This window comes from Lynx canadensis, chromosome C1, assembly GCF_007474595.2.
Source record: "Lynx canadensis isolate LIC74 chromosome C1, mLynCan4.pri.v2, whole genome shotgun sequence".
NCBI lineage: Eukaryota > Metazoa > Chordata > Mammalia > Carnivora > Felidae > Lynx > Lynx canadensis.
Window position 1 is genome coordinate 74,786,175 of NC_044310.1, and position 21,565 is coordinate 74,807,739.

Sequence of the window (21,565 nt, forward strand, 5' to 3'; positions counted from 1 at the left end):
GCAAATTTCACTCATGAATACTGATAAAGGATACTAAACAAAATATTACCAAATGTATAAAAAGGGCACAATAAATTGGGCTTATGCTAGTAATGAAAGGATGGCTTAATATTAGAAAATCTCTGATTATCATTTACCATATTAAAGGGGAAAAAGTAATATATTTAGAAAAAGCTGGTCACTTTTCTGATTTGAAAGGGGTCAGGGGATCCTTAAATTGACAAAGATATCTGTATTAAAACAACAACTGGGGCACCTGGGTGGCTCAGTCAGTTAAGCATCCAACTCTTGATTTTGGCTTAGGTCATGATCTCACAGTTCATGAGATCAAGCCCCACATCAGGCTCTGTACTGACAGTGCAGAGCCTGCTTGGCATTCTCTCTGTCTCCCTCTCTCTCTGCCCCTCTTGCACTCGCTGACTCTCAAAATAAATAAAATAAACTTTAAAAAGACAACAAAAATAGACTCAATGCCATCATCTCATATGAGGAAACATTGAAAGTATCCCCTTAAGAATTGAGGACTAGGACTAAGATGCCTGTCATCGCTACTTTTCTACATGGATAGGGATTAAAGAAGGAAACAAAATGCTTACTTGCAGATGATGATTGTCTATCTGAAGAACTCAAAAGACTACAATTTAGTAGCAATCATAGTTTACCCAAGATGCTTGTTGTAAGTCAAGTGACATATGCACCATCATCAAACAACTGGAATACATAATATTTTTAAAGCACAACTTTTATGATAGCAACAAAACCAAGTTATCTTGCACAAAAGATGTGCAAGACCTGTAAAAAAATAGTTTTTCAAAGAAAGATGGTAAATTTAAACCCAAGTAAATCTGTAATTATGTTAAATGTAGTGTACTTAAGATCTGTTTCATTTGCTGTATGTAAAGTATACCTCAATAAAAAAAAAAAACATAGACTAAAAAAACAAAACTCAGAGACATTAAAGAAGACCTAAGTAAATATAGACATATCTTTTGAAGTGATGTCAGTTCTCAAAAATCCTCTGCAGATTTAATGCAACTCTGGTTAGAATCCCAACAATTTTTTTGTGGAACTTCATAAGCTCATTCTAAAATTTATGTAGAAGAGCAAAAAGTAAAGGATAGAGAAATTCCTGAAGAACAAAGAGGAGAGGGAATTTGCCCTACAAGATAACAAGAATTATAAAGGTGTAGCATTTACTGAGGTACTGGTACATATTACAAATGGAACAATAAAAGAGCCAAGAAACAGACTTAAATATACTGAAATTTTAATTTACAGAAAGAACAACATAATAATTCAGTGGAGAAAGAAAACATGTTTTCTCAGTAGAAGTAGGAAAATTGTGTGCCCATGTGGAAATGAAAAAAGAAACTCAATTTCTTTCTCATAGTGGACACAAATATTTCAAATGAAGTAAAACATAAATGTCAGAAGTAAAACTTTAAAACACTGAAAATATGTGTATAGGAAAACACAAAAATGTAAGAAAAATTGACAAGTTTAACAATCAGAAAGTTAGGAACTTTTTATCAAAAGACATCAAAGTGAAAAGACCGGGCACAAAGTGGAAGCCTATTTACATCACATGGAACAGAGAAAGAATAATAGCCACCACATTAAAAATTCCTAGAGCTCAGGAAGGAAACAGTCAAAAAGTTCAAAATATATGAACAGACATTTCACATGGACAATGAACATGCCCACTCTAAACAGTAATCAGAAACTGCAAATCAAGACTTTGAGATATAATTTGAACACATTCAATTGATAAAAATTTTAAATTTTGACCTTATTGAGTGGTGGAGATGGAGTGGGACAATGAGATGCCAATAAATTACTGTGAGGAGTATAGAGAAATACAACCACTTGTGAAAAATAATTTGGTGTTATCTTGTAAAGTTGGGCATCTGCCTACGTTGGTACCTAGCAATTCCACCTAAGTAGTGTATCCTGAAGAAATTCTTTATTCATATGTACCAAGGGTCCATGAACAAGAATGTTCATAGCACTGTTTGTAATACCAAAAACTGGAAACAACCCAAATGTTCATCAATGGAAGAGAATGGTTTAATAAAATATTTTATATTTTATAATAAGCAATGTATACTTATACCACGAAATATTATACAGCCATGAAAATCAACTGCAGCTGTGGAGAACAGTACAAAAGAACAAAATATATGAAAGAAGCTAATCAAAGAAGACTATATGCAGCATGATCTCATTTTTAAAAGTTTAAGCCAAACCAAACACAAAGGTGATAATTTTTTTTTTCATTTTTAAGCAAGGGAATGTTAAACAAAAATTAAGATAGTGATTCTCTGATGCGGAGGCAAAAGAATATGGTATTAGTGGAATATGTTGATAGGTAGAAATTGTTGGTATTTTAGGTCTTCAGCTTGGTCAGTCTTCAATATGTTAATAACTACCTCTTTCCCCTATAAGTCCTCCCTTTTCTTCTTTTCCAGCTTAAATTCCCATATCCATCATAATCACATATATCCTCAGCATCCTGTTTCTCTCTTGCTTCTTTGTACAAACCTGTTAAAACCCCCACCGAACCTCTGTGCAATCCATCTCTGGAGTGCAAACAACCATGCTAACTCCTCTCGCTACCATGAAGTGAACCAGTACTGAATTTCCTTAGTCTGGTGGTTCTCAAACTTCACAATGTATCAGGATCACTTGAAGGACTTGTACATGGGTCTCACTGCCTATTTTCTGCTTCGGTAGGTATGGAGTAGGGGGCGTGGTGCTGAGAATTTACATTTCTAGTAAGTTTCCAGGTACTACTGATGCTTCTGGTCTAGCTATAAAACAAGTGTCATGAATTTTAAAAGATAAAGAAATTTTTAAATCACTTTGATGTATCTACAATCCAAACAATTTCATAATTATAACATTTATGTTATCAATTACATATTGTTTCCTTGTAGCAGCTCTGTTGCAAAAGTAATAAAAATGACAAGAATGTGGATTTCAGATTGGGTAATGGATAATAGGAGGCAAAGCTATTTACATACTAAGGGAAAGTCTAGGAAATAAACAAAACTTTCCTTATTCCCTATCCATTATATGTGATCTGCTTGGAAAACAGTCACATGTTATTCCTACTAAAGTCAGTAAGAGAGTTAAAATCTTAAAGGGAATATAATCAGACTAATGTACCCATGTTTTTATGTAATTATAAACTCTAGAGGTTTTTTTTTTGTTGGTTTTTTTTTTTAATGTTTACTTATTCTTGAGAGAAACAGAGTGTAAGCAGGAAGGGGCAGAGAGAGCGAGACACCAAATCTGAAGCAGGCTCCAGGCCCTGAGCTTTCAGTACAGAGTCCGACGCGGGGCTTGAACCCTAGATCTGTGAGATCATGACTTGAGCCAAAGCTGGATGCCTAACCGACTGAGCCACCCAGGCACCCCTGTAATTGTAAACTCTAAAAACACACTACTACTTTTGTGAAGCAGTCGGTGTCAAAAGAAGCCAAAGGAAATACACAGTAACACTTCCTTAATTCAGCATTTGAAGTAGTTCACAAATAGTGTAATCTTATGCAAGAAACACTTAAAAATTAAGTAAAGAATTACATGTAATCAATTTTCCTTGAAAATTATTTAACTTATAATAGTACAGCCAATTGTGACTGGATGTAGGAAGTTTGAAAAGTTCATTTTCTCACAATGTGTAACCAACTGTAGGCACACATTTGCCATTTGTGTCTTCTAACCACAAGTTTAATATATTTTTTACCTTCATTAAAGTCTTATAACAGCTCATCACATTATGAGATACTGGATTGTTTGTTAGCATGGCTTGACATTTTCCCTTTTTTTTTAATTTATTTTTATTGAGACATAATTGACATGTAACATTATGTAAATTTAAAGTGTACAATATGTTGATTTGATACATTTACGTATTGTAATATAATTACCACTGTACCACTAGCATATACCTCTCACTTAACAAATACCTTTAAGGGCCATCCATGTTGTTCCAAATGGCAGGATTTCCTTCTTATGGCTGAATAATATGTCCATATATATGTGTATGTGTATGTATCCACATCCACATACACACATACCACATCTTTATTCATCCATTGATGGACACTTAAGATTGTTTTCATATTGGGGTGTCTGGGTGGCTCAAGTCGGTTGAGCGCCCGACTTCGGCTCAGGTCACAATCTCACAGTTCATGAGTTCGAGCCCCATGTTGGGGCAGAGCCTGGAGCCTGCTTCAGATTCTGTGTCTCCCTCTCTCTCTGCCCCTCCCCTGCTCATTCATTCTCTCTCTCTCTCTCTCTCTCAAAAATAAGTAAACATTAAAAAATTTTTTTTTAATTGTTTTCATATCTTGACCATTGTGAGTAATGCTGCAATAAACAAGGGAGTGCATATATATATCTCTTTGATATCCTATTTTCATTTCCATTGGATATAAACTTAAGTGATGAAAATCCAAAGAAATTTTAAAGAGCTAACTGGCTTTATTCATGAATCAAGCAGCATTCTCTCTACGAAGTACAGGTGAGCAATGAAGGGCTGCAGAAAAGGAGAGGCTTTTAAAGGCAGGATAAAGTCGTAAAGAGAAAAGATGGGTGTGGTCATCTCCCTTTGAGGATAGTTGGGTCTTTATTAGGTGGATTACCTCATCTTCCTTCGAGAGAGGGAGAGGGCCCCAATGACATATCAACTTATTGGTGCTGACCAGAAAATTCCTGACTGATTGATTAAGACTACATTTCTGAGAAAGGTTGAAACTGCAATTAGTATAGGTACTAAGCTCCAGTTTGGTGATACAGCATAGCATAAGAATCTCCATTTGACGCCTGTGTTTTTCTTTTTAACAGTACCCAGGAATGGAATTGTTGGATTTTATGGTAGTTCTAGTTTTAATTTTTTGAGGAACTTCCACACTGTCCCATAATGGCTGAACAAATTTACATCTCCACCAACAGTGCATAAGGGCTCCCTTTTCTCCACATCCTTGCCAACACTTGTTATCTCTTGTCTTGGTAAGAGCTATTCATTATAATAAGTGTGAGGTGGTATTTCATTGGTTTTTTTGTTTTTGTTTTTGTTTCATAAGTTATTTATTTTTTAATTCACATCCAAGTAAGTTAGCATACAGTGCAACAATGATTTCAGGAGTAGATTCCCCTTACCCATTTAGACCACACACAACCCCTCCAGCAACCCTATGTTTGTTCTCTGTATTTGTCTCTTATGTTTTGTTCTCCCTGTTTTTATATTATTTTTGCTTCCCTTCCCTTATGTTCATGTGTTTTATCTCTCAAAGTCCTCATATGAGTGAAGTTATATGATGTTTGTCTTTCTCTGACTAATTTTGCTTAGCATAATACCCTCTAGTTCCATCCATGTAGTTGCAAATGGCAAGATTTCGTTCTTTTTGATTGCCAACTAATACTCCACTGGATATGGATATATATATATATATATATGCATGCCACATCTTCTTTATCCACTCATCCATCGATGGACATTTGGGCTCTTTCCATACTTTGGCTATTGTTGATAGCACTGCTATAAACATTGGGGTGCATGTGTCCCTTCATGCAGCACACCTGTATCCCTTGGGGAAATACCTAGTAGTGCAATTGCTGGGTTGTAGGGTAGGTCTATTTTTAATTTTTTGAGGAACCTCCATGCTGTTTTCCAGAGTGGCTACACCAGTTTGCATTCCCACCAGCAGTGCAAAAGAGATCCTCTTTCTCCACATCCTCACCAGCATCTGTTGTTGCCTGAATTGTCAATCAATGTTAGCCATTCTGACAGGTGTGAGGTGGTATCTCATTGTGGTTTTCATTTGTATTTCCCTGATGATGAGTGATGTTGAGCATTTTTTCATGTGTTGGTTGGCCATCTGGATGTCTTCTTTGGAGAAGTGTCTTTTCATGTCTTTTGCCCATTCCTTCACTGGATTATGTGTTTTTTGGGTGTTGAGTTTGATAAGTTCTTCATAGATTTTGGATACTAATCCTTTATCTGATATGTCATTTGCAAATTTCTTCTTCCATTCCGTCAGTTTCCTTGTAGTTTTGCTGATTGTTTCCTTTGCTGGGCAGAAGCTTTTTATTTTGATGAGGTCCCAGTAGTTCATTTTTGCTTTTGTTTCCCTTGCCTCCAGAGACGTGTTGAGTAAGAAGTTGCTGCAGCCAAGATCAAAGAGGTTTTTACCTGCTTTCTCCTCGAGGATTTTGATGGCTTCATGTCCTACATTTAGGTCTTTCATCCATTTTGAGTTTATTTTTGTGCATGGTGTAAGAAAGTGGTCCAGGTTCAGTTTTCTGCATGTTGCTGTCCAGTTTTCCCAGCACCATTGGCTGAAGAGACTGTCTTTATTCCATTGGATATTCTTTCCTGCTTTGTCAAAGAATAGTTGGCCATACGTTTGTGGGTCCAATTCTGGGTTCTCTATTCTGTTCCATTGATTTGAGCATCTGGTTTTGGGCCAGTACCATACTGTCTTGATGATTACAGCTTTGTAATACATCTTGAAGTCCAGGATTGTGATGCCTCCAGCTTTGGTTTTCTTTTTCAAGATTGCATGGCTCTTTGGGGTCTTTTGTGGTTCCATAGAAATTTTAGGATTGTTTGTTCTAGCTCTGTGAAGAATGCTGGTGTTTTTTTGATAGGGATTGTGATATCTCATTGTTTTGATATACATGTCTATTTGGTTACTCTGCCAATTTTTTTAAGTTTATGTATTTTGAGAGAAAGAGCACAAGCAGGGGAAGGGCAGAAAAAGAGAATCCCCAGCAGGCTCCAAATTGGCTGTGCAGAGCCTGATGCAGAGCTCAATCTCACCAACCATGAGACCGTGACCTGAGCCGAAACCAAGAGTTGGACGCTTAGCCAACTGAGCCACCCAGACGCCCTACTCTGCCCATTTTTTAATCGAATATATGGTTTATATACAAATATAACTAATAATATGGTTTGCAAATATTTTCTCCCGTTCTGTAAGCTACCTATTTATTTTGCTGTGCTGGAATTTTTAGTTTGATTGTTGATTTTGGCTTTTATTGCTTGTGCTTTGGTGTCACATCTAAAAAAATAATTCCCAGAGACCAATGTCAAGGAGCTTTTCCTTACATTTTCTTCTAGAAGTTTTACAGTATCAGATATTAAGTCTTTAATCCATTTCAGGTTAATGTTTGCGAGAGATACAGGATAAGGGTCTAGGTTCACTTTTCTGCATGTGATTGTCCAGTTTTCCTAGTGCCATTTATTGAAGAGCCTGTCCCTGTTGACTGTTCTTGGCTTTTTTGTCAAATATTGGTTGACTGCAAGCGCAGAGATTTACTTCTGGGCTCTCCATTCTGTTCCATTGGTCTTTGTGTTGTTTTTTTGCTTGTTTGTTTGTTTGTTTAATGGTAGTACCATACTATTTTATTCACTAAAGCTTTGAAGGTGTATACAGTTGACCCTTGAACAATGCCTATTTGAACTATGTGGGTCCACTTAATATGCGGAGGTTTTTTTTAATAAACACAGAATAGTACTATACATGTATTTTCTCTTATTATTTTCTTAACATTTTGTTTAGCTTATTTTATTGTAAGAATTCAGTACATAACACACCATTCAAAATAGGTGTTAATCAACTGTTTATGCTATCAGTAAGGCTTCCAGTCAACAGGTTATTAGCAATTAATAACTTTTGGGGAAGCCAAAAGTTATGTGTGGAGCGCAGGGGTCAGCACCCTTAACCCTGCTTGAGTTCAAGGGTCAACTATAGTTTGAGATGAGGAAGTGTGACACCTCTGGTTTTGTTCTTTCTCAAGAAGACTTTGGCTTTTTGGAGTCTTGTGGTTCCATATAGATTTTAGGATTGGTATTTCTATTTCTGTGAAATATTCCATTGGAAATTGATAGGGATTGCATTGAATCTATAGATGGCTTTAGGTAATGTGGACATTTTAACAAGAGTAATTCTTTCAATCCATGAACATAGGATATCTTTCCTTTTGTATGTGTCTTCCTCAATTTCTTTCATGAAAATCTTGTAGTTTTCGTTGCAAATATCTTTTACCTCCTTTGTTAAATTTATGCCTAAATATTTTATTGTTTTTTGATGCTATTGTGAATGGGATGTTTTTTTATTTCAGATCTCTCATTGTTAGTGAATAGAAATACAGCTGATTTCTGTATGTTGATTTTATATCTTGCAACCTTACTGAGTTCATTGATTAGTTCTGACAGTTTTTTGGTTGACTCTTTGGCATTTTCTTTATATAAGATCACATTATCTGCAAATAACAATTTTACTTGTATCTTTCCAACTTGGATGCCTTTTTTATTTCTTGTCTGATGTTTTCTTGTTCTAATTTTGATGCTTGTTGATGTTGTTGTAGCCCTATTTCTTTATACACTAGAGACACATACTGTCTATGTCAAAGGAGTCAAGTGTCCTCCATCTTTGGAGCACATTGCTGTGTTTCATGTGTAGGTTTAAGTGATGGGGTTACATTTAGGAACTTTCTTGTACACTGGCCCACCAAAAAAATGTGTGTGTGCATGTATTTATTGATATATAGATATAGATACATATAGATATATCTCAAATCTTTAAGTACTAGAATCACGTAGCACAGTGAGATGTACTTATTATGAAAAGCATGCAAAATTGAGACCAGCCAAAGGACCGTAAAAATGGCTTCTTATGCTCTCTCTGAAAGATAGAATCATGAAGAGGTGAAATAAGGGAGGAAGAGAGGGAGGGAGGGAGGACATACTTAGAGGCAAAATTAGTTTTAAAATTTAAGTTATCTTTCTTGTGTGTGTATGCATGCCAAGTAGGTATAGTTACATTTGTATAAATTAAATACCTGCGTGGTATTTTATAGTAATATTAATAATGTAGAGTAATTTATAAAAATAGCCCTTCTCCCTTCAAATAGTCAGCATTGTGTATTTCCTGATCATGAACACGCATAAGCAGAAAACCAGAAGTCCAAAATATCAAGATCACCACCTTGGTTCCAGGCCTAATAGGGCAGTTTTTAAACTGTCAACAAAGGGATCACTATATTTTATTTGAAAAATATATGAAAATTTAAATGTCTCATGCCAATGAGAACAAGGTGGATAGATCAATGATCTTAAAAAAAATCCAGTCTTCAGGTGATTGTCAACATAGTTGCTAATTTCTGTTTTTTTTTTTAGTTGTTTATGCAAAATCATCACACATGCAAATTTACTTGTCCTAATGTACAGATTCACATTTTAGATTCTCAGTGGAATCCAGTTCAATGTTTTGACATTTACAGCATTATGTTGACTTGTAGTATTTGCCTCCTTGTACTTTTACATTTCGATGAGCACTTTTGAGTCTTTGGTTTATTTCTTGTGAAATGTGGACATAATGCAACACAATAAAAATAATGAAAAAATGCAAACGAACCAAAACTAATATGCAAATGACATGAAAATACCTTATTGCCTTATCTAAGGCAATCTGTGCTAGGGTGCATATTTAAGAATTAACAAAAGAATTGGATTTCTATGGAAATAACCACTTTTACCTTTTATAAATTTGAAATTATATTTAAAAAAATAATCACATTAATTATTCTCTGACCACCAAACTGCTTGTAAACGACTTATAGACTTCTAGAGATTTCTAGCAATCTAAATAGTGTAAGAGAGAGTTGTGGCTTTATTGCTCATCTGGAATCCTGAACTCATCAAGTCCAGGGCTCTTTAGGATAAAGTAAATAAATTGCAATCCAATTTCTAAGGGACCCTTGATGTCTCCTTGGTACCCGCTCTTTCTTTACCTAACTACTCCCTTGAGTTTGTCATAGTCTAATTAGGATAGGTAGCAAATTAAGCCATTCAGTATTGTGAGTATTGGCATATTATGAAGTTAACAGAGATTCATAGTGTGGTCCTCAGCTTTGCTGGTTCAGAGATATTTATCAGCTCACAGAATGATTGGACTCTGAGTTAGAATAGAGTTAGTTAGAATACTCTGTTGCTGCGTGTAACAGAGATGCAAAAGAGCAATGACTTGAATAAAGGAGAGGCTGGTGTGGCTGCATTTATCACAAGGTTATCCTTGTGACTCGGACTCCTTTTAGCTTACTGCTCTGCCATTTCTAGGTTCCCTAGTCTTCGTGGTCCAAGATGGTTCACAGCACATTTGCATTATAGTCACTAGAAGGAGGGGAAAAGGAAGGGGAGCACACCCTTTTCCTTACTGGGATGACTCAAGTTGTTTACATCACTTGCACTCTTGTTCCATTTACCTAAAATTAGCTGCAAGAATGACTGACACATACATTTTAACTGGTGCACATATGTATGTGTTCTGTTTCTAAGGAGGGGAAGATATACTAGGTGCAGTATCTGTGTCTTCTGTGCATAACTACTGTACATTCTTCTGGTTTCTAGATGCTCATGTAACCCCCCAGGCTCTGTTCTAAGATCCTCCCCTTTTTTGTTGATACAATTCTCTACCCCAGGATTCGAAGTACAATTCATATGTCACTAACTCTGAAATCATATTTCCAGTCCCAACTCTTCCAGGAAACTTAAGGACATAGCCAATTGCCTGTGTGACCTTTCCACATTTACACATGGATGGCCTAGCGACAGATCAAATTTAAGATGGTTAACACAGTGTTGACTCCCCCTTCCCACCTTTGCTCTATTATCACTCCAGTTCAAGCTGTTACCATCCTGCCCATTGGCTTCTTTTTAACATCTTGTCTCCCAGCTTTCACCTTTGTCTACCTAAAGTCTGTTGCCCCTTATAGCAGACAGAGCTCTCTTTTAAACATGCAAACCCTCCAGATCCTCCAAATTGGTGTCTCAATTCTTTCATTATAAAATGTCCACCCTTTACCCTGGCTCACAAGGCACAATGTGGTCCAAACTAACTCTCAATCTTACCTCATTTAATTTTGGCCATATCACTCCCCTCATGCCAAAACGAATTCCTTTCTAGCCTGTAAACATACTAAGATCTTTTCTACCTTAAGGCCTTTTCACTAACTGTTCTCTGTTCCTGAAATGCTATTTCTCCTAATTCTTGCATAGCTATATTTTCACATTCAGGCTTCAGCTTAAATGTCACCTCTTCAGATTGATAATCACTCTAATTTATTACTCTGAAAATGCATAAATAAAAGAATCAAGCATCCATTCTGTCTTTTCTATACCACTCTATATTTCAGGGTAAACAAATAGTTGATAGGGGGAGAGTTCTTTTTTTTTTTTTTTGTATAGAAGAGTCATAGCTAATAAATGAAACAAATTTGGAATTAGAATATTGGCTTTTTTCAGCTCCTATTGAAATAGTGGATCTTAGCAACAATGTATGAACTTTGATCCTAATTTGGGAAGGAAAATGATAATTTTGAGACCAAATGAGGAGCCATAAGTATGGACTGCATATCATGATAATTGGGTATGATAATTTTGTGGTTATGTATGGGTTTTGGGGTGCATTTGTTTAAGTAAAGTCTACCCCAATGTGGGGCTTGAACTCATGACTCCAAGATCAAGAATTTCATGCTCCACCAACTGAGCCAGCCAGGCACCACAAGGTTATGTGCTTTTCTGAAATTCCCTATCAATAGATACTGAACTCTTTATGGATGGAATGATAAGATATCTGTCATTTGCTTTAAAAACACTTTAGCAAAAAAAAGAAAAAAAGAGGCAGAGTAGATAAAACAAGCAAAAAAAGAAAAAAAGAGGCAGAGTAGATAAAACATTGAGTAATGTTACTAATTGGCAAAGCTAGGTAATGGATACATGGGAAGCAGAAGAAAGAATTTACAAATTCTGTTTTGAATATGTTTGAAAGTTTTCATAATAAAAGGTTTTTAAAAACATCTCAAAGGGTCCTTTTCCTATCAACTATTTAAAAGTAACTATAGGGGCGCCTGGGTGGCTCAGTTGGTTAAGCGTCTGACTTCGGCTCAGGTCATGATCTCATGGTCCGTGAGTTCCAGCCCCGCGTCGGGCTCTGTGCTGACAGCTCAGAGCCTGGAGCCTGTTTCAGATTCTGTGTCTCCCTCTCTCTCTGACCCTCCCCCTTTCATGCTCTGTCTCTCTCTGTCTCAAAAATAAATAAACGTTAAAAAAATTTTTTTTTAAGTAACTATATATTCGGTCACTATCATATTTTAGTTCTTTGCTTTGTCCTTAGAGTGATCCAATTTTTTTCTTATTTATTTATTTATTTATTTATTTATCTATCTATTTATTTATTTCTCCATCTAGAATGAGAGCACAGGCCTTGCCTTGTTCAACACTATATGCCCAGCATGCAAAAATACTTCCAGATACTACTGGTTGGTGTATACTGTTTGTGGAATGAATGAGTTAAATGTGGAACTGAAAAAGGTAATTTTAGATCAACTAAAATAGAATCCTTTTACACAGCATTTAGTTGTCATATACTGCTTGCTATTAAATCATGATAATGAAAACAAAATAGGTTTGGTTTAGTGGCCTTAACTGATAGGCCATCAGTTAAGTGTCTGACTTCAGCTCAGGTAATGATCTCATGGGTCTTGGGTTCGAGCCCCGGATCTTGGGTTTGAGCCCCACATCGGGCTCTGTGCTGCAGTTCAGAGCCTGGAGCCTGCTTCAGATTCTGTGTCTCCCTCTCTCTCTGCCCCTCCCCCACTCATGTTCTGTCTCTCTCAAAAATGAATAAACATTAAAAAAATTAAAAAGAAAGGCTGTTGAATATCTGCAATATCATATTACAAAAAGAAAAGAAAAGAAAAAAATAGATTTAAGTCTGACCTGGGAAAAATCCAAGTAAGTTAAAGGGGGGGATTGAGGGATAGTTGTCAAGCATTTCTTAGTTTGGTGAAGGTATTTGAGTTTGGTGCTATCATAAAGTGTATATTTTGGAATTATTTAATGTTGCTTTGGTTATTTAAGGTGAAAAAATGCTATTATGTTATTATCCCTAAAATAAGAATATCCAATCATAGCCTTTTAAAAGTTGCCATTTGTTGCAACTGAGGCACCCGGGTGGCTCAGTCAGTTGAGTGTCCAACTCTTGATTTTGGCTCAGGTCATGATCTCATCTTTGTGGGATCGAGCCCTGTATCCAGCTCTGCACTGACACCGCAGAACCGGCTTAAAATTCTCTCCCTCTCCCCCTCTGCCTCTCTTCCACCCCTGTGCTACTTCTTGCTCTCTCTGCTCTCTCAAATAAATAAAAGTTGTCCTCTGAGGATGACACTCCATCTTGAAGACCTTTGAGGTGAGGCCTGTAAAAGAAAGAGCAGTCTGAATCAGAGTGGGCATGACTGTTTTAAACTGGAAATTATGTCTAGTTTAGTTACCTAATAATGCCTCAGATAAAAATAAAACAATTCATATGTATTCTGTAATCAGTTTCATAATGACCTATGCTGAGATGTCCAAGTCCAGAGTACAGAAAGAGAACAGGGTTGGAGATGTGAGGGTCACTGGATGGTAGCTGAAGTCACAGGAGTAGATGGTATCATCCAAGGTTGAGTAGGACAAAAGTCATGAGTAGAATGGGAACACTCCACACAGACTTGAAAGTGGTTAGTTGCCGGAGGTAGGAAGACAATGAAAAGATTAAAGTGCTCTCGTGGAAGCCTAGGGAAAGAGTGTTTGAAAGAGGAGAAAGTGGACAATAATATCAAATATTAATCAGTTAAGGTGAGGTCTAAGATGTTTCTACCTGCTTTAGCAATACAGATATTATTGGGACCATGATGAGAATTGTTCTACTGGTTTGCCCAGGGTTGAAATTAGCTTGCAGTGTTTTACGAGGAGGATGGGAGGGAATCTTTTAAGAAGTTTGACTATAAAGGGCAAGAAATGCCATGGATTGAGGAGATTAGGACACAGAAGTAATTGGAATGTGTTCACATGTGGCTAGCAAGGAGCCAGTGATGAGGATTGCCAAAATGCTTATAATTCACACAGGAACCGTGCAGTTTGGGGCCTCCAGCGTTCATGATGCTCATCTTCTCTCTTACAGATGGGACTATACCTAATGACCTAAAATGCTAATCATCTTCCAGATCCTACTAAAGGAAAACATTAATCTTTTTCTAATCATCTCCCCCCAAATCGAACTAATCAGATCGTCATTTGTGCCCCCACCATAATCTGCAAAGATTCTTCATACTTTATTGCATTTACCTTGGTATATATCTCTTTTCTCCATATGCAACTTTTATTCAGAGTAGATGCCAAGTGCACAGCACTGTGGCTGACACAGTAGGTGTTCAATAAATACTAATATATCCTTCATTAAGTAATAACCTTCATTTTTATTTTTTTAATAATTTTTTATTTTTTTTTTAATTTATATCCAAGTAAGTTAGCATACAGTGCAACAATGTTTTCAGGAGTAAATTCCAGTGATTCATCCCCTATGTACAACACTCAGTGCTCATCCCATCAACTGTCTTCCTTAATGCCCCTTACCCATTTAGCCCATCCTCCCACCTACAATGCCCCAGCAACCCTCAGCTTTTTCTCTATATTTAAATATCTTATGTTTTGTCCCCGTCCCTGTTTTTTTATATTATTTTTGCTTCCCTTCCCTTATGTTCATCTGTTTTGTATCTTAAATTCCTCATATGAGTAAAGTCACATGATATTTGTCTTTCTCTGACTAATTTTGCATAGCATAATACCTTCTAGTTCCATCCACATAGTTGCAAATGGCAAGATTTTGTTCTTTTTGATTGCCAACTAATACTCCACTTTACACACACACACACACACACACACACACACACACACACATATACACATACACCACATCTTCTTTATCCATTCAACCATTGATGGACATTTGGGCTCTTTCCATACTTTGGCTATTGTTGATAGCACTGCTATAAACATTGGGGTGCATGTGTCCCTTCATGCAGCACACCTGTATCCCTTGGGGAAATACCTAGTAGTGCAATTGCTGGGTTGTAGGGTAGGTCTATTTTTAATTTTTTGAGGAACCTCCATGCTGTTTTCCAGAGTGGCTACACCAGTTTGCATTCCCACCAGCAGTGCAAAAGAGATCCTCTTTCTCCACATCCTCACCAGCATCTGTTGTTGCCTGAGTTGTTCATGTTAGCCATTCTGACAGGTGTGAGGTGCTATCTCATTGTGGTTTTAATTTGTATTTCCCTGATGATGAGTGATGTTGAGCATTTTTTTCATGTGTCGGTTGGCCATCTGGATGTCTTCTTTGAAGAAGTGTCTATTCATGCATTTCTTCACTGGATTATGTGTTTTTTGAGTGTTGAGTTTGATAAGTTCTTTATAGATTTTTGGATACTAACCCTTTATCTGATATGTCATTTGCAAATTTCTTCTTCCATTCCGTCGGTTGCCTTTTAGTTTTGCTGATTGTTTCCTTTGCTCTTCAGGAGCTTTTTATTTTGATGAGGCCCCAATAGTTCATATTTGCTTTTGTTTCCCTTGCCTTCGGAAACGTGCTAAGAAGTTGCCACGACTGAGGTCAAAGAGGTTTTTTGCCTGCTTTCTCCTTGAGGATTTTGATGGCTTCCTCTCTTACATTTAGGTCTTTCATCCGTTTTGAGTTTATTTTTGTGCATGGTGTAAGAAAGTGGTCCAGGTTCAATTTTCTGCATGTTGCTGTCCAGTTTTCCCAGCACCATTGGCTGAAGAGACTTTTTTCCATTGGATATTCTTTCCTGCCTTGTCAAAGATTAGTTGGCCATACGTTTGTGGGTCCAATTCTGGGTTCTCTATTCTGTTCCATTGATTTGAGTGTCTGGTTTTGTGCCAGTACCATACTGTCTTGATGACTGCAGCTTTGCAATACATCTTGAAGTCTGAATAACCTTCATTTTTTTTTAATTTTTTTTTAACGTTTATTTATTTTTGAGACAGAGAGAGACAGAGCATGAATGGGGGAGAGTCACAGAGAGAGGGACACACAGAATCTGAAACAGGCTCCAGGCTCTGAGCTGTCAGCACAGAGCCCGACGCGGGGCTCGAACCCACGGACCGTGAGATCATGACCTGAGCCGAAGTCGGACGCTTAACCGACCGAGCCACCCAGGCGCCCCATAACCTTCATTTTTAAAATGAAGCATCTGTGTGATCATACTGGATCTTCATAGCAACCCTGTGAAAAAGCACTATCAGTATTCTCATATTCGAAATAAGGAACCAGAGGCTTAAGAGAGTTAAATAACGTGTACAAAGCACGCAGTAGGTTGGGAAAGCAAGGACTCAGACCTCATCTGCTAGCAAGATTCATGCTCTTATTCCCACCATACTCAATGAGTAAGTGAACAAATGCATGAATGGACGGGGAGAAAGAAATTCAAAAGGAAAAAATTCCCACAAATGAACCTCTACACCCATTGCAAACATAACACATACTTAGAGAAACTGATTGTTCAATAAATACTTTTTGGGGAAAAAAAAGGGAACGATTATAAAGCTGAAAGTAAGCGTAAACTTCCAGTCTGTCAAACACTGGAGCTCACTTATTATCCCTTTGTACAAAACAAAAAGGATTAACATTTATCTTCTCTTTGTTCATCTGTGAACACACTGGTCCAAGAACTTATTGGTACTTTAAAAAGACCAATTCTTCATGGAAAAAGAAAATGGCTTTTGCTTTAAAATGATTGCCTGCAGTGACCGCACAAACCCATTTGTCCACTCCTACTCTAGACATAAAGAGACACCGAGAGCCTGCTCTATGTGCTGGGCCTAACTGCCACACAACCTATGAAAAGAAAAGCTTACGTCCCCAAGACCACCATATGCTGGTATCACGTTGAAGCCATCTCATGTCTGACATAATCTGAAATTGTTTCTGGGAATGTTAGGACCTCAAATTTCCTCCGGTCATTGATTTATGATTTTATATCACTGTTCAATCCCAAGATCCAGAAAATTTAGAGTTAGAACTTTGGATTTGAAATAACTCATTGGAATCATCTAGTTGGGGAACCATATAGAGTAATGAATCACAGTGTATGTCCTGGGCAGGTTATTCTCTGTACCTCAGTGTTTCTCATCTGTAAAATGGAATTAGTGATAGTCCCTGTTCAGTAAGCTTCTCTGGAACTTCCATGACCATAACATTCTTGAACAGCCTTGCCCCCACGACTTCTACTACTCACAGAAAACAGAGCTCCCTTCCAGAAAGGATTTAGCTCCAGCTATTAAATGGCTAAGAGAATCATTGGGAGGACCAAGGCAGCCGATGCCAGACTGAACTAGGACTAACAGCCACAGCCCCGGTGCAAGGCCAAGAACGAGTTGCTGCTCATGCCACAATCTAGCAGTTGTTGGAGAATCTGGCAGCTGCATTTGCTAACAAAATGGATGCCGCATGTCTTCCCCCACTTGACTCCTTTTGGAATTCAAGTATCATGTGGGTGCATCTGATTGGTCAGAACTTAATTCATATCTAAAATCTTAGCTTCAAATAAATCTGGGATTTGGGGATTTTTTAATTTTTTTACTTCTAGCCTTCTGTTCAAGAAAGCATTCTAGAAGGAGGTTGAATGTTGGACAAGCCCACCAACACTAGTTGCCATAAAGTACTAGTGATTACTACTATCTTGTTCAGCTCCATCTTACAAATGAGAAATTTGGCTCCAAGAGATTTAGTGAGGTTCTTCCCCTGGTTTGATGTCTATTCCTCTAACATGCTGCTTCTCCATTGACCTACAAACCCTTCATCTGGTCCAAAAATTTTCATTCTATTTCTCTTCAGGATGTTACCTGAAATATTTTCTCAGTGATTAAATTTACATGTTTTTTTAATGTTTATTTTATTTGTTTTTGAGAGATAGAAGAAGATAGAATCCTAAGCAGGCTCCACACCGTCAGCACAGAGCCCAACGCGGGGCTGAACCCACAAACCATGAGATCATGACCTCAGCTGAAACCAAGAATCAGACACTCGACCGACTGAGTCAATCAGGTGCCTCTAAATTTATATATTTTAATAATTATACTATACTCCACAGATTGGTTTAGACTTGCTTAAATCATTCTAAAAGTTGCCTTTATTTCCCCCTGGTCACCTGCCACAAGTTTTGTTGTTTTGTTTTGTTTTCAGAATTCTAAACTGTTTCTTCAGTCTTAAGCTAAAGGCAATCAAAAGAAAAGAATCGAATCCACCTTTATTTCAGATCACTCAGACAAAATACAAGGTGGGCTTTTACCAAACCAGCTCATTTTTCCATCTGAAATATTTTCAGAGCCATATTTATAGTAAGAGTTTGAACTTTCTCTCTCTCTTTTTGTTTGTTTGTTTGTTTATATAATCTCTACACCCAACATGGGGCTCTAACTCACGACACTCAGATCAAGAGTCACATGCTCTTCTGACTGAGTCAGCCAGGCTTCCCTGAAGTTTCTCTTTTTAACTAAAGTCTACTTCCTCTATTCGAGAAACTTACATTGAATGGGAGAAGAAATCTAAACAGTTTGGTGTTTTACCATTTGATCTAAAAATAAATAAAATTTTAGTCATAATTTATAATCCCCCCAAAACAAATCAGCTCTTTTTGTTACATTCAGCCAATTTTTTTCTTTTTTTATTGAGGTATAATTGACATATAATACTATATTGGTTTCAGGTGTACAATATAATGATTCAACATTGTATATATTGCAAAATGATTGCCACAGTAAGTCTGATTAACATCTGTCACCATACTTAGTTACAAAAAGTTTTTTTCTTGTGATAAGAACTTTGAAGACATACCTGTCTTAGCAACTTTCAAATATGCAATTCAGGGGGTGCCTGGGTAGCTCAGTTGGTTGAGTGTCCAACTTCGGGTCAGGTCATGATCTCATGGTTCGTGAGTTCAAGCCCCGCATCTCGCTCTGTGCTGACAGCTCAGAGCCTGGAGCCTGCTTAGATTTTTTGTCTCCCTCTCTGTCTGCCCCTCCCCTGCTCATGCTGTCTCTCTCTCTCTCAAAAAAAATGAATAAATATTTTAAAAAATTTAAAAAATATATGCAATTCAGTAGGATTGACTATAGTCACCATTCTGTACATTATATCCCCATGACTTACTTATTTTATAACTGCAAGTCTGTACCTTTTGACCACCTTCACCTATTTCACCCACCCCTCACCCACACCACTGCAACCCCCAGCTGTCCTATCTATGAGCTTGGTGTTTTGTTTTTTTTTCCCAAATTTCTCATAAAATTGAGATTTGTCTGACTTATTTCACTTAGCATAATGCTCTCAAGGTCCATCCATGTTATCACAAATGGCAAGATTTCCTTCTTTTTATGGCTGAATAATATTCCTCTGTGTGTGTGTGTGTGTGTGTGTGTGATTGTATGTATTTTTTTCTTTATCCATTCATCCATCGATGGACACTTCAGTTGTTTCCATAGATTGGCTATCGTAAATAGTGCTGAAAGGAACATGGGGTGCAGGTATCTTTTCAAGTTAGTGTTTTTGTTTTCTTTAGATAAATATTCAGAAATGGAATTGCTGGATTATACAGTAGTCCTATTTTTAATTTTTTGAGGAACCCCTGTACTGTTTTCAATAGTGGTTGCACCGACTCTGCATGAAGGTTCTCTTTTCTCCACATCCTCGCCAATGCTGGTTATTTCTTGTCCTTTTCCACAGTCACCATTCTGACAGGTATGAGGTCGCTCATTGTGGTTTCAATTTGCATTTCCCTGCTGAGTGATACTGAGCATCTTTTCATGTGTCTGGTGGCCATCTGTTTATCTTCTTTAGAAAAATGTCTATTCAGTTCCTCTGTCCATTTATTTATTTATTTATTATCTTTTTAAAATGTTTTTATTTTTATTTTTGAGAGAGAGCACGAACAGGGGAGGGGCAGAGAGAGAGGGAGACACAGAATCTGAAGCAGGCTCCAGGCTCTGAGCTGTCAGCACGGAGCCTGATGTCGGGCTCATACCCACAAACCGTGAGATCATGACCTGAGCCGAAGTCGGATGCTTAACCGACTGAGCCACATAGGCACCCCTGTTCTTCTGTCTTAAGATTGCTTAAGTTATTCAGAGTCTTTTGTGGTTCCATACAAATTTTAGGAGTGTTTGTTCTATTTCTGTGAACAGCTGATTTCAAAGGGAGACTTGAGATTCAAAGAACTCTCCTCAAAGTCAAGTTTTATGCTATCAAAAGAATAAAAAAAGTAACTGCTACTTTGTCCAAAGGAACTTGGGCTCCAACATAACACAGGTGTCCCTCTGGCACCCCACAAGCATCATCTCTTCTCTAAGTTTATTCCCTCCTAATCTAGAGAACTTCCACACTCATGCTGTCCTTTGAGACTAGGGAGTATTTTCAAAATCAGCCCATGGTGGAGGCAAGAGCACCGGGACGAGCCATCATTTTGCCGCCTGCTGGTAGCGTGGCCTTGGACATGTTGTTTCACCTCGCTAGTGACATGTGAACATTTCATCCCAGTGTCCTCATCTGTTAAATGAGGGACTTATAGTTATTCATTTGTAACCTTCCATTTCAAACATAGTCTTCAGTATGACTTTAACACATAAGATGACCAGAGCAGAAGTGGAGTGGGGGCCTAGTTCATGCACAATAGGGGCCTGGACCCTGGCCCAGACACCACAGTTTAGCTGTGACCTTAAGTTTGTCATTACTGTCTTCTATCTGCATGTTGGACATGGTGGGTATTCAGTAACTTATTTTATTGTATTTTATTTTGTTTTTATTTTTATTATTTAGTAACTTTATTATTTGAGAGAGAGCGAACAGGTGAGGGGCAGAAAGATAGAGAATCTTAAATAGGTTCTGCGCTGTCAGTGCAGGGACATCAAACCATGCAGGCCTGGGGCTTCTCTGGAAGACCTCAGAAGCAGCTCCAGGGTGTAAAGATCACCCTCATGTTAACAAATTAGGACAGTGAGAGAAGCTGATGGCATAGCAGGTGAGATTTCTTTGCCACCGCAGTGTGGGAGGGGTTGAAGTTCTGGGCCCATCATTTGGTTTTCTGGTGTCTCATAGCCATAGAGCTAGAAGGAACCAACAGAGGGAGTAAGAACATGCCAGAGAAATCTCTGACAGAGCAACCAGATCTCTGCTTAAAAACCTGCAGTGAAGTATTCAACATGACTGACATGTCTTCATCTGAGAGCTTCAGGTGAGTTCTCCCTCCTAGACCTGCCTTTTGGAACAATGTAGAACAAGCTAGGCTTTCCAATATCTCTAAAGGCACTGGGCCCAGTTCTTTTGTGGTTTCGTCACCTGTGTCCGTTTGAAACAAATTACCTCTTGGCAGAATCTTAAATTCAACAAAATGCCACTTCTGTTTTCTTCCTCTTAAGTACCTTGCCTTCCAGTCATCTTCCTTCTTTCTCAGATGTCTGAAAACATTGATCATTTCCAATAGTGGCTGTGCCAGCCACACGCTGTTGCAGATCACAGACAGTGCTTGAGAATTGTTCTGATAATGTGCAGAGGAAAAGAAAAGCTCTGTGGTCACTTTTTCCCTCTTCCTCTCTCTCTCTTTTTAATGTTTATTTTTGAGAGAAACAGAGCACAAATGGGGGAGGGGCAGAGAGCGAGCAGGA

The 21,565-nt window shown here is 37.7% G+C and overlaps 1 long non-coding RNA gene across 2 annotated transcripts; it reads left to right on the forward strand.

Annotated features, from left to right (window-relative positions):
• The first annotated feature begins 395 nt into the window (after positions 1-395).
• LOC115520150 lies at positions 396-21,563 on the forward strand. 2 transcript variants are annotated; one of them, XR_003970709.1, is made up of 5 exons: positions 396-2,257; positions 11,315-11,438; positions 12,260-12,382; positions 21,000-21,135; positions 21,531-21,563. It is a non-coding gene; the product is annotated as an uncharacterized LOC115520150 (long non-coding RNA). The 2 variants fall into 2 exon arrangements; XR_003970707.1 differs by lacking the exon at positions 21,531-21,563 and having other exon boundaries at positions 21,000-21,491.
• The last annotated feature ends 2 nt before the right edge of the window (positions 21,564-21,565 follow it).